The sequence below is a fragment of the Amphiprion ocellaris genome, chromosome 2 (assembly GCF_022539595.1).
Source record: "Amphiprion ocellaris isolate individual 3 ecotype Okinawa chromosome 2, ASM2253959v1, whole genome shotgun sequence".
Taxonomy (NCBI): domain Eukaryota; kingdom Metazoa; phylum Chordata; class Actinopteri; family Pomacentridae; genus Amphiprion; species Amphiprion ocellaris.
In genome coordinates, this window is record NC_072767.1 from 35,274,326 (window position 1) to 35,285,320 (window position 10,995).

A 10,995-nucleotide genomic window follows, 5' to 3' on the forward strand; every position below is an offset into this window, starting at 1 on the left:
GTTAAGGTTAATCTGAGAGGCGGTGACATAATTAATTAGCACAACTCGAAGAAAGAAAAAAAAACAAAGCAGTAGTCATTTTTCAGATCTTTATGCAACCTTTAGTTGTTTCAAATAGTTGCATTTCAATTAAACCATTTACAAAGTTTAAAACGGAAATATATCCAGGGATCACTCAGACATGCAGCTATTGTAATATCATTGTTGCTTGTAAGGCGTCACAACCCTAATAGGCTGAGAATCACTGTTTTACATGACAATTAAATCTATTTGCCAGCCTATACATCTGTATTGTAAAATTTGAAATACTAAGTGCCCCAAAAACATGACTTAAGCAGTATGTTAAAAATAGTTCTTATTGAAGAGGGGTGTGTACAAATAACTTACAAGTTACAAATTGACAAGGCAGTAACTCGGGTAAATGATGCAAAGCTGTGGAGCAAATAAAAAAGGTGAAGAGAACAGAAGATATTTAAAGAAGTACTACTATATGTCTCAACATTTACACCGATGGCATTGAGCTCTCCAGTATATTACACACATAAATGACCTTAAAATTGACTGAAACTTCACCAAAATTGGCCCAGTGGGAGTTGAAATAGGGCCACCACTGGTATCCTGAATAACCCCCCAAACCACTCCAGTACTGTACATATCAACCATGCGGTTCATTAAATATTGTCCCTATAGGTAGTTACACTAACTGTTAATAATTATGCAAATGGTCATAAATATGCAGGTAAGTATTCTGCAGTTTCTAAATTCTGGTAACCCATACTGTACTTGTCTAAGTTCAAGCTGTGGAGTGCTCAACTTTTCTGGGTTCAGATTGCTGTCAAGTAGACCAATTTCATAAGCACATTTCTTTTTTGTTCATCATAAGCCTGAAAATAACTACAGATGTCAGGTAGTGAAACACAATTAGCATGTGAAATGTACTGAAGCAGAATTATGAAGTAGCATGAAATGGAAAATGTCAAGTATAAGAACCTCAAAACTGTATGTAAGTATCACTTTGGTGCAAATACACTTAGTGTCCATCATGCAAAGGACTAACATTTCACATGTCAAATTAAGTAGCACAAATTAATGAAATGAATATCAGCCTTGGCACAAAGTATCAGTATGTTTTGACTACACACAATATGTGGTGTAAGCAATCCGTTCAATTAATCCAACTATCCTGCCAACGAACTGCAAAAAACTTAAGTTTTGGGTCATTTAATGTGCTGCGCAGTTGTGTCGGTGCTCTGGCAGCAGTTTATGTGATTGAATGCTGAACATATGTTACACCATCTGAAAATGTTCCATTTGCTGACAGTAACACAGTCATTGTCTTATAGCTCCACTAGAGGGAGGCAGTATCCAGATAATATTTGGTGTCCTCAGGATGCAAGACAAAGTGACAGAAAGGGGAGGTCCGCACACAGAGGTAAAACTGATGATCTGACCTTGCCAGTATGAGTGGACCTCTTTAATCCAGTTATGCCCTGCATACTTCCGTGTGTCCAGAATGTTGCGTGAGGAAGATGCAGCTGTGTGGCATCACTTCACATCCAAGACACACATGCAGTTCATTAAAAATAATTTCTTAAGGCTCTGATCAAAAAAATCCTGTTTGATGACATGCTGTTTAACAGCAGCTTTAACCAGAATCACACAGCAAAAAAGCATAATTACACTTATTAGTTGCCTGAGGGTGCATTTTGTTTCTCCAGTGGTGTTATTGTATCACTTTGTTCATACTTTCAAAATTCTAAATTACGGATCATTAAAAATAGCTTTTTCCCCCCTTATTCTCTTACTGATTCTGTCTTGTTTTTCGGGTATTTTGTTGTTTGTTTCGTTAGACTGTTTAAGCCTGAAGGGAGACCTGTGCTGGTGCAAAACAAGACCAGTATCTGCTCCAAGCCACAGCTGCATCTTCCAGCAGGCTTCGCAGAGGAACTTCTGCTAGATGCGCAAGCAGAAATGTGCTTTAGGCTGTTGGTAAATATATCTGTGTGCTAAGGATCAACACCTGATTTACATGCAGATTCTTTTTTTTTTTTTTTTACATCCAAAATGAGCTGCTTGTGCAGAGAACAGTTTTTTAAAAATATGCTTTTCTTGGCAAAATATGCACCTGTGCCAAAAAATGACCTTCACATCTGGAATTTTGTGATGTAACTGAGAGTCTATTAGCAACAACTGCAACTGATAAACAACTGATCTCTCACTAAAATCCACATTATTTATTAATATATGACATACAAGGTAAGTTACAATTTTGATTTGACAAAAGAAAAACAGCAGTTCCCAGAATGGCCACACGGGAGGCTTTGTTTCAGAGAAAAATGATATTGGTTGTGGTGTGCAGGCCGATGGAAAGAGCCCCTCCACAAAGTTAACAAATAAGCCATTCATTGAGCTTTACCAAATGTGGGACATGGATGCAAAACCCTGTGGTAAACATGAACATAACTGAAGGTTTAGCATAACCGTTGTATTGTGTAGATTTACATATCTGATCAGAATCTATTTCCATGTTTGCAATTTACATGTTCAAAGTCCACCTTCAGCTAAAGGGGATAAAATGCAGCTCTTTTGGGTTCTTTAGCCAAACATGAATATAGATTTATTTTTTTAAAAGAAAGAAATGTCAGAATTTGTATTAACAAAACTAAGAGTCTACAGCCTTCCTAGCAACAATATGAGGCATGGGCTTTGAACTAATGTCATCATGCTTACTTTCCCACTGCTAACATGAGATGTTAGCATCTGTTCCAACCATTGGCTGTATGTAAAGATGGACAAACCCTCCATGACATCACCCACGGGTTTAGGAAACCTGTTTTCATCTTGACAGTGTTTAACCCCTCTGAACTCCCAGCTTATGAAAAAAATAAGCAGAGGTGGAGTGTGAGTGGGCCTGAGGTGCACCATGCAAACATCTTTCAGCCATAGATTTTCCTGTTATGACACCCACCTGTCAATCAAAGCAGTCACACCCCCTAAATATGCATAAATTTAAGCCTTAATCCAATTTAAACTGGTGAGTCACACACAAATTCACCACCTGCACAACTGTCATGAATGCGGAAGTTAGCAATGAAGACCAAAACTTTTTTGGTACCATTCTATGAGCATGTATACATTTGCTGTAAAGTTGTGCGTTATAACGTGGGGGTCAATGGAGACTGAGCTGCTTTTGGAGGCAGTCCCAAGAGGACATTTGAGGAATTGCAGACTGCATTTGGCATTGGCTTCATTTCTCGGCCCTGATTGTTGCTGGTTGAAAAAACGAGTTTTTCAAAAATTATTTGTTTAAAAATATAGCAAAAAATGAAAAGGTTTTACTGAGAGAAGTGGAAAGCTTTGTGTATTGATAAGGTAAATGTGATATGCAGTAAAAACTGGTTTAACGAATAAATGATAATATACAGAAATACACCTGACCTAAATGTCACTCAAGATTTTGGCTGTTACCAGAAAATAAAACTCAGTTTCCACTGTCTAGTCTCAGTCACGAAGCCTTTTGTGACATGAATGCATTTGTGGCTTGTTTTTCTTTGTTTGATGTCTGACTGGAACTCTTCTAATTATGGGATCTAGTTGTGTGAATAAATGCCACTTATTTCAATCACAGCCAACAGTTTTGAAAATTGTTAAAATTTATGATACATTTGGACGGGAACCCAGTGTCAGTGACTTTAGTAATCCTGTTAATTTTTTCCCCCATATTCTGCTTCACTAAATAGCCTTTAGTTAATTATTTTTTTGGCCAAACTGAAAATGTGCATAAAAAGCTGGATGGAAAGCAACTGCTGAGTACACCTCTGGCTACCATGAATTTTCATCTAAAATTGCCTGACAGCCATCTTGCAGTTGTTGATTATTCCAGTCTGGAGACAAACAAACCAATCAGTCAACAGACTGACATGCAGATATGTCAGTAGCGTGGCTAAAAATAGCGTGCAAATTTGTCAAAAGGCATGACATTGATTTTAGCCCTGTCGAGATTATCACCCATCAAAAACACACAGTCATATTTCCATCACTTCAGAGGACGTCACATTGATTTCCCCATTCATTTCCTGCAGACTTTCCCTTACCAATAACCAATGCTTGCCTGACAATGACCCTTACATTAACCTCTTCACCCCAAAATGTCCTGATTTCCCTTGACTCATGTCACCACAACATAAATGGATTCAACCTGCCACAACCCAACTCATACACACGTATACTTGCAGTAATTTTAAGCAAATCCACCAAACAAGCCAAAATAACGAATGTGACAATAACCATCTGTTTGGGGACAGACTAGGATGAGGCAACCACATTACTGATCATTCAATGCTTGCGTATTTAATAAGTGCTGGAGATACGCTTCCTACATTGGTGTCCCTTGTTGGGCTAATTCGAAAAGCCACTCAGAGCACTTTATGCATAGCTGTGGTCGGGTCCCTGTTAAATGTGTCTATGGTTGCTTGCTGTTATGTAGAAGAAGGAACAACTTTAGCACATCTAAGCACGTAGCAGCACGTAAGAACTCATATGACTGGACATTCTGATTGGGTCTGCCTTTGCACAAGTACAATTAATTTCTTTTAGTCGCTAATGGAGGACTTCTTAGACCATCATATGCATAGGCACAAGCCAGTAGCATGTGGTGCATCGATCAAATGCTTTGAGAAAAAAAACCCAGAAAACACTGAATTGAATTTAGAATGACAAATAAAGATCTCTTTTAACAATATGGAAAGACTCAGTGAGACCTTACCAGATCATAAGTCATGAAAGATATTGAGGTAAATTTGATTGTGTAATGTTTTACTTTGCCAGAGTGAGAGGGAATCTGATTTTGATATATTTGGCTGCACGAGTGAGTGTGAGACAATTAGATTAGCAATCTCTTTGGTTTGTTTGATATGTAATATCAGTCTCCTTCGTGAAACTCGACGCCTTGTTGCCGTCGGCTCGGTCTCCATCCTCGCCTCCTCAGGGAGAGCAGGTCCAGGAGCGTTTCAGGGTTTAGACAGATCCACTGTAAAACAGATCTGTCTCCTGGCTGCCATGCGTCCTCGAGGCCGGTGTCTCATTTCATGCCTTTTTCTCTGAGGGACTTGCTCTGTGTGTGCTTCCCAGGCTTTTTGTTTAACAGAGGGGCACTGTATCCAGATTAAAAAGCCGTCGCTGTAAGAGATACTGCCATTGATTTGTGACACTAAGACGGGAAAATAAACAGCAGTCGTAGCATGCAAACAGTACCTTTAGCCTAATCTCCCTAAGGACTCTCACATACATAGGAAACACAAACTGTCAAGACCAAAAAGCCATTGATGTCAATCTCTAATTTATTGTCGCAATCACATAGGCCCCCATTGTTGGGAATTTGCTGCAAGCCATAAAAACATATTAACTCATGACTCTGATGAGAGTTTGCTTTCAGGAATCATATGAGACAGCTCCAGGCTGAGGCAAGGACAGGACACCAAGCACCACTTAAATGCTTTCCTGTTTTTTAATTCAGTATTTTAAGTTACCAAGCAAATTTCTGTCGGGTCACATCTTGCGCTTTCACTATTTAGTACAAAATATTCAGTTCCAACAAACACGTTTTGTTCCCTTCAGTTAAAGAAAGTTTACATAAAGGCAACATTTATTTTCATACAGGCTTTTCTTTCATCCCTTGTCTCCATTTTTAAAGTTTTCTGACATGATTTATTGCTTTTCTTTCAAATAAGCTGATGTTCCTGATTTAATGTCACAATAAAGATCCTCTCTCTGGCTCCAATTTGTCCCATGTCTGTATGAGGCTAAATTCCTAAACACTGATACCAGATCCTAACTTTACATTTGTCAGAAAACATGTTTTCTATTTTATAAATCACAGAGGATGAGCAATGAGTCAGTTTATTTAGCATTGTTGGAGCCATTTCAATCAGTAACCAGCAAGTGGTGCTGCGAATCAGTTACCTGTGTATTTAAAGGCCACACTAATTGCCACAGGTGTGACGCAAAACAGGAGGTAAATTGTTTTTGACCGTGGCATGGTGTGGCATGGTGTGGCATGGTGTGGCGTGGCGTGGCAGACTGTTCATTGGAAAGACTTTGTTCTTTGTTACTTTTGATGAACGCCAGAAGGTAAATAAATTGATAAATCTGTTCATAATTGTGAGTTTGGTCAATGACTTTTTGAATATAGACTTTACTGGTGTTCATTTTGTTATTTTTGGACCACGACGGAGTAACCACAAGCCACACATTCTTAACGGAATCAAGTTTGCGCCATCAAGCATTTTTCAGGAAAATTGTCAATGTTCTGAAGAAAATAAGCAAATATTGTTGCTCTTTAAAGGAAATAGCTGAAATTTTGGGAAATTTGCTTTCTTGCACAGAGTTAAATGAGTTAAATGAGAACATTCCTACCTCTTTCATCACTGTCCACTAACTATTAGGCTTTAGCTATAGTTGAACTGAGCATACAGAAGGAAGGAAACAGTCTAGATCTGCACTTTAGTTTTCTACAAGCAACTTCAAAGATCACTGATAAGATTTCTTTGATTTTAAAACGTAAAACTGATCATTTCAGGTTTGACAGTGGCAAATGTACTCCAGAAGGTTACAGTTCCAGCCGTACGTACTGGAAAAAAACAATTTTATGCTTCATTTTTTTGTAAGAAGGAAAATTGTGAGGAACTAAACCTGACATGAAGGGAATTACATTATCCTAGAGGAGACTCATGTATTTATGTGTCGGAAACTCAAGATGACTGGATTGTTTTAGCAGTTTTTACGATTTAAAAGCAATCCATCAATCAAAGTTTATTTCTATAGTCCTTTACAACAGCCCAAAGGGTGACCATAGTGCTTCACAGTGAAAAACAAGAGAATAACTTAAAAACAATACAGTAACTTAAAACAGGACAAACAATCACACTCACACCTACAGGCAAATTTAGAATAATCAGTTAACCTCAGCACATTTTTGGATTGTGGGAGGAAACCGGAGTACCTGGAGGAAAGCCACGCATGCACAGGTAGAACATGCAAATTCCATGCAGAAAGATCCTGGGAAAGTCAGGATGCAAACCAGGGACCTTCTAGCTGCAAGGCGAAAGTGCTAACCACCACACCAATGTGCAATAAAACAATAAACAGCAATAAAACAGCACTAAAATAGACATTTAAAAAAAGCACATATTTTCTAAATCGTATCTCAAAGAATTTTGGAATCTTACAAAGTCAGTGCTAATGTTGCTCACTCCGGCAATATAATGTTAATACTGCAAGGGGAGTAAATTTGAAGAGAAAATGGGGTCTGATGAGCAGCGCTTGGACGGTAATGGTGACTGCTGAGGACACAGGACACGCAGCTATACAGTTCCACTGTACCGTACACACAGTTAAACATTAATGTACCCAGCCTGCCTCACATTACAGGATTTGCTGAATAACAGCTCAGAATGACTGAACTCTTTTGGGATAACCTGAAAAGGAGAGGGAATCTTCAGTAGAGATAGTGGCCGTGGACAGTGCTTTGAACCACCTGCCCTGAAGCTGTACATAGTGAAACAAGCAAACTGTTTCAGTTCCTTTCAAACTTCTTGCAAAGCAACAAGCCCCTGTGGCATCTTCACCACCCCCGACCCCTACGCCTCCAAACACACACGGACATCTTGGAAATTTTGGACAAAGTGACGATTGTTTTCGGTTTATTTTTATTTTTTTATTTACCCTTCTCCCCATATGTATTTGATAGCTCTCGGCTCCAACCACTGTGCTTCTTGCTGCTTCCTGGGAGTTTGACCTGGATACAACAATGTTTACTCAAAGCAATTTTGCTTGTGGCTTGTTTTTTAACTTGTGAGAGCTTGTTTTTTTGCATAAAACAGTTTTTGTGTCTTACAGTAACTTCAGTGTGCATCTTTTCTGTGGTGTGTCTGCTTGTCTGTGCGAACAAATGTGTACTTGCGTGCTACCAAGCCAGTATAGTAGTCATGTGCTTATTGACTTGTGGCTTTGGCCTGGGGATGACACCCTTCCATTCATGTGATCAGTGGGCTGTGTTGGTACTCTGGAGGAGCCTCAGGCAGAAGTGGGGTACACAGGCTCTTTTCATATGCCTAACTGGCAGAAATAAACTCTCTGAAATTACCAAGTGCATCTCTCTCCAAAACCATTTGCAAGTAAGGGCCATTAACTATGTATCTGTCATATGTGTCACTGGCTGTTTTAAACTGACCTGACAATACTCACAATGAATCTGTCTTCATCTGAGGTATTTCTTACTAGTAAAAAAAAGATGCCAGTAAAAAAAAAAGATGCCAAGCCAAATTTGACAAACACTTTACTCATAATAACTCCCATTGACAGGAGAGCGACTTCAGCTTTACTGTGATGCCTGTGTTAAATGAAATATGACCATATTAATGCAGACATATCATTTAAATTCTCCCTACAGGAAATTTCTGTTACAACTTAAGAAACATGTGTAAGTAGATGAAGCAAAAGTATATGAAGAAAGCATTAGAGAAGAAAAAGTAAGACTGCAGAGGAAGAAAACACCATGAAATACAAAACTACTGACAGTCAATTTTATTTTATTTTCTTGTATTTCATTGTATTTTCTCACTTTGCTCTGTGCTCCTAATTTGCCCCAATAATCAAAATATGCTGTATCCCTCAATGTTCACAGTACAGACCACAGTTTACTTTGATGAATGCAGTGGAGTCATTGCTATGAGAGTTTTATGAGTTTTAACACATGATGTTTTCTTTGCATCAAAAAGTGCACTGTTGCTAGTATGTGAAGAAACATACTATAGGACAGCATCAAAGACGCTGCAGTTGCCCAGAGCAATCCCGATGTATCAGCTACAGTGGAAAATTCCATAAAATTGCTCAGACCTCCATGTTATGGTTTTCATTCAGCAGTCAGTGAGGTTTGTTAGGACACTGATGTGTGACATTTTACTCATTTATTCCTGCCTCCTCGTATTCCTTCCATTTTAGCTGATGTCATTACATTTTTGACTGTTCTTAAATTTAATTTTAAAGGGATCAGAAGGAAGAAACAACACAAAACCAGCTTCTGGCAGCAAATTAAACTGAACCGAGTAACGTAGTTTTTCACATTTTAAAAAAAGTACATGTTACAGACATGGCATTAGCAGGCTATTAGTCCTTTTACAATAGCATTTAACTTGTTACTTAAAAATACAACCTAATAATACACTTCAATGCACCCTGTAACTATCCTGTAATTACTAAGAAAGGTGTTGGAAAAGGACCTTATTATTTTATAACTTGCATACTTTGACTTACTCTGTAATAAGAGATTCTCCTCATTCACTACAATCATAAATGCCGCAAATCATTTCACATTGGTGTCAACACAGTAAACCCTGTTTCCCCCATGTATTACATTCTTAAACCTTCTCTCCACTTTCATATATGCGAACAGTGATTATTTTATTGGTACCCTGTGCATACTAATAGTGCGTTTGTGTAATGTGGAATAACTTAAGAAAACAAACAAAAAACAAAGATGTGTTCATGCAAGTCTGCTGCACCAGTAGTACCTTAAGGCTCAAATGAAGTTTGCTGCTGATCACATGGACAAAGAAAAAGACCTTCTGGAGGTCAGAGGAAACAAAGCATTAGCTATTTGGCCACAGTGACCAGAAATATATTTGTAAAAGTGAAGGCGATCCAAGAACACTAAACATTCTGCCAGGCATGGTGGTGGCAGTATTATACTGTGGGGCTATTTTGCTGTCAGTGGAACTGGTGCTTTACATAAAGTAAATTAAATAATGAAGAAGGAGCAGTACTTCCACATTCTCCTGGAAAACCTAAAATTATCTGTCAGAAGGTTGGATCTTGGACATTGTTGGGTGTTTCAACAAGATAAAAACCCAAACCACTCATCAATTGTGGCAAAGAAATGTTTAAATCAGACTAGAATTAAGGGTTTGGACTTGTCTCCTTAATGTCCTGACTTAAACCACATCAAGAATGTGTGGACTGCGGTGGAAAAAAAGTCTGTGTCAGAAAGCAAACCAAATTTATTGAACTGTACCTAGTCTAGCAAGAGGACTGGTCGATGTTCAACTTGCATGAAGTTGGTGAATAGCTACCAAAAGTGTCTAGCTGAGGTGAAAGTGGCAAAGGGGACATTTAACCAAGTATTAGCATTGCTTTATGCATATTTTTGATGCAGCAGATTTTGTCAGATTTTCAGAATCCCTATAGTAAAGAACCAACATGCATGATTGTTTTAGTAACAACATGTGTTTCAATGATTCCATCATAGAAAATTAGGTATTATAGGAGTCAATGGGAGCTCAAGACTGCGTGGTATTAGGATGTAACTGTTAGGTGCTGTCAACATAGAGTGACCTAGATTGGTTAGAGAAGTAATTTATCAGCAGAAACCCTCTTAACAAATCAAGCAAAGCAGTGCTATCAGCTGTCAACGTGTTGTTTTAGTAATAAAATCTAACACATCTTCCTTGTAGCACCAATGTTGTTTCCGCTTTCCAACTTCAAAGCACACAAACACACCAAAGTCATAAGAACAACTTCCCAGTAAGGGGAATTTCACCATCAAAGAAGCACATGAATAAGCAATAAATACGGTCAGTGCAATCTACAGCTTTATCCAGATGTCTTCAACTAAATTCCATCTGTGCAAGCATTTTTTCCACAGATATTCAAAAGAAATCTGAGAAACCACATCTCACAGCCAAAAAGGACGAAGCTTTTTCAAGTCGCCAGGATAAAATTAAATCACAGCCAAAATGAAGTGCAAACTTTTTTTTCCCCTGCAGCTTGCAATTGTTCATCACACATGAACAGCCTGATTGGGAAATTATTGTGGATACTTACTGCAGATTAAATTTTAAATTTTTTTTGGTTGCTTTGGTGTGGGTAGCAAACGTGTTTTCCACACTTGTTTAGTCTTTATGATCTTGGAGGGGATAAGCGTGCACAGTTAGAAAATGT